This window comes from Saccostrea cucullata, unplaced genomic scaffold (assembly GCF_032062105.1).
Source record: "Saccostrea cucullata isolate Sc308-1 unplaced genomic scaffold, CSIRO_AGI_Scuc_v1 ctg15955, whole genome shotgun sequence".
In the NCBI taxonomy this organism is placed as follows: Eukaryota; Metazoa; Mollusca; class Bivalvia; order Ostreida; family Ostreidae; genus Saccostrea; species Saccostrea cuccullata.
The window spans coordinates 1,312-5,000 of NW_026938221.1; positions in this window are offsets into that span (position 1 = coordinate 1,312).

Here is a 3,689-nt window from a genome sequence, read left to right on the forward strand (position 1 = left end):
GGGGGGAAGGCAACGGACCCCGGGGAACGGACCGCTGGACTCCCAAACCCCCCGGCCGCCCCCTCTTGCTTTCGGGGCCCCCCCCTGCCGACGGAGGTACCCCCTTCTCGAGGGGCGGTTTTTTGACCGAATGTCTTGTAACCCCCCTTAGATCCTTTCTGTTTTGATTTTTTCCCCACTGTGACCCGGTGGCCTCGGCGGGGCGTTGCCCCGCCCCCACTTGGCGCTGGGACCCCGACATTGACCTGGTGCACCATGTAAAAACATTTTCTGGGGCCCCCAATCCCCCTTTGGGTCACCATCCCTAGGTGTCCCACCCCCAAATTGGGGTCCCTAGCCCCCCGTAAGGGGTTTAAAAACGGACCCCGAAAAAATGAAGTTTTTTTCCGTGGAGACTTTGCGCAGACCCTGCGCAAACTTTCCCCCAAACCCCGGGCCGAATCCCAGTCGGGGGGGCGTGGCGAAAGAGCTTCCAAAATTTTCCCTCCGAGGCAGACTTTTTCCGGAGGGGGGGGCTCGCAGGGCTCTCTGGGTTTTTCCCCGATTCCACCGAATTAGTCGTTTTACGCACCTGGGTTACCGCAGAGCTCTCTGGCAACTTCCCCTCCGCAACCGAACTTAGTCGTTTTACCACCGTGGGGTTCCGCAGGTTTCCCTCCAAATTTTTCCTCCAAGCCAGCCCAACTTTCGTTTTAGACCGGGGGTTACCGCAAGCCTCGCGAAAATTTTCCCCCCGTAGACAACTTGAACCAGGGAGGAGCCAACCTTCTGCGCAAACTTTCCCCCCCAAAGTAAGACCAATTTTTGTTCAGCAAGGTAGCGGGCCCCTTTGCGCAAATTTTCCCCTCCAAGTCAGACCGAACTTTTTTTCAAACCATTGGCGGGGCCTTTTCCCAAATTTCCCCTAGACCAGAGAATTATTTTTAGCCCGGGTATTTTTCCGAGGTTCCCCAAATTTTAAAATTACACTTTCTACCCCTGGGGTTGAACAAAATTATTGAAATTTTCAGATTTACCTTTAATGTTCCCGGGATACTTTTTATTGATATGGTTTTCTCCTATAATGAAATATTTAAAAAGGAAAAACAATTTTGACCTTGATATTTAAATAAAAGGTCATCAAATTATTTTTTAAAAAAACACAGTTTTTGAGTCTAAATAATTAATATTTTAAAAAAAAGGATATACAATGTTTCTAATTGTATTCTAAAAAATTTAAAATGTTTTAAATTGTCCAACACTTACTTTGACAAAATACAAGTCGCAACAAAAAATAAAAATTAAGGGTTTTTAATATGTCGCGACTTTTTATTTTTGCCATAAAATTTTTGGAAAAATTAAAAAATGAAACTATACCACTATATATTTGTAGGTATACGGTAGGTATTCTTATAAAAAAAAAAAACTGTAAATGAATTTTCTTAAATCTGGGGTTAGAAATTAAAATTTTAACTTAAATAAAAGTGAACCTAATGCATTTATTTTGAACAAAAAGAAAATTTCGATGAATTAACTAAATATTTTTATTCTAATTCGCAATACTTAGTTAGTCGTTGTGCAACAAAGCAAGGACCAATTAATGATTTTGACTTGGACTCCCGATGGCCTTTTTTTTGGCGATTAGCATCAATTTGAAATTTTTTGCTTTTTGTGGGGAGGTTTATTAGCAAAGGAAAATTTAAAACTTATTTTTTTATTCTTTATTTTAAAGAAATAAAAGGAATTTTTCTTGGACTTAGAAATTTTCACCTTAAATGCAGCCTCCTCTGAGCAGAGGTCATTTGGAGTGAAGCTGTAAAATTTTTTTTTCCCTTTTAGTTATTCATATTAATTAAAGTAGATTTTCCTCTAATACCAAATATAAATTGAATAATAAACAAATATCAGCCAAAAAAATTAAAAATTGTCTGGGGTTTGAAAGTGTAAAATGAAACAAAAATCAATTTTTGAACTTTATGTCCTTATCTAATAGAAAATAATAGAAAATGCATTGATTAATCAAAATATAACATCTTTATAATTGTTCGCAACCTGAATTTGTAAAAAAAATGTCGCAATGAATTAATGGAATTAAGTGATTTACCCTGTCGCCTCCAATGGGGGTTATTTTTTTGGTCGAAAATATTTTTAAATTAAAATTTAGTTTATTAAACAATGAAATAGTTTTTCTACTTAAAATCCCTTATTTTTAAAAAAAAGGGGGGAAATTTTATTTTTTTTAGGTTTAAAAAAATTTACCAAAATGCTGCTTACCCTAAGCAGAGGATTAAAAGATAACTGAGAAAATTATAATTTTGATTATTTAACTTGAATTAAAGTATATTTTTTCCCAAAACATTTCTTTCATACTATTTATAAATGGGCCCCCAAAAAAAAAAATGTCACAAATATTTTTTACAATTTACACTTTTGGTTTTTCCCTACTCAGTAAATAGGCCCCAAGGTCTTAGAAAAGCTCAGTTTTTGTTTTTCACCTAAAAATTCCCTGGGATGACCTACCTCTATATTTGACCTTCCCAAACCAAAACCATTCCTCTTTACTGTTAAAAAATTATAAAAAAATTTGGGGTAGGGTTTTGCAAGGGGTAGGGTAACGTTAGGGTGTTAGGTTTGGGTTAGAATACAATTTTTACTGTGTGTTAGACTGGCAGGGTTGGGAGGGAGGGGTGGGCTGGGTTAGGGTTTAGGGTTGGGTTGGGTTAGGGTAGGGTTTGGGTTTTAGGGTTATTAGGGGTTTGGGGTTTGGGGTTTGGGGTTTGGGGTTTGGGGTTTGGGGTTTGGGGTTTGGGGTTTGGGGTTTGGGGTTTGGGGTTTGGGGTTTGGGGTTTGGGTTTTTAATTAGGGTAAGGGTTAAAGGGTTAGGGTTTTAAAGGGTTTGGGTTTGTGTAAGGAGGTTAGGTTAGGTTTGGGTTAGGGGTTAGGGGATTAGGGGTTGACTAGGGGTAGGGTTTAATTTGACTAGGGTTGGGTTGGGTTTTAGGGTTAGGGTTAAAGGGGTTTGGGTTAAGGGTTAAAGGGGTTTGGGTTAGGGGTTTGGGTTAGGGTTAGGGTTAGGGTTAGGGTTAGGGTTAGGGTTGGGTTTTAAAGGCTAGGATTATTTTACTAGGGTTATTAGGGTTGGGGTTAAAACCTGGCCCTACCCCTAATTCAATTCTTTAAACCCCAACCCTAAAACCTACCCTAACCCTAACCCTAACCCTAACCCTAACCCTAACGCTAACCCTAACCCTAACCCTAACCCTAGCAGGCTAACCCTAACCCTAACCCTTGCAGCCTTTCCCTAACCCTATCCCTTACCCTAGCCCTAACCCTCAAACTTACAGCCTAAACCCCAAATCATATCCTAACCCTAGCCCTAACTCTTACCCGAATCTTAACCCTTACCTAATACTAGAAGCTCTAGGGTTAGATTTCTAGGGTTAGGCTGAGGTTAGAGTTAGGGTTAGGGTTAAGCTGCAAGGGTTACACTTAGGATTACGTGGTGAAGGGTTTGCATTAGGGGTTAAGGTTAGCCCTGTAGGGCTAGGTTAGGGTTAATGCTACGCTTGAAGTGTTAGGGTTAGCATTAGGGTTAGGTTTTAGTGAGTCAAAGTTGCCATTAGGGTTGGGAACGTTTTACTGCAAGGGTTGGGGGGGTTAAGGGGGCTTTTTTGGGTTAGTCTGCGGCTGAGGATAAGAATTAAGTTGTT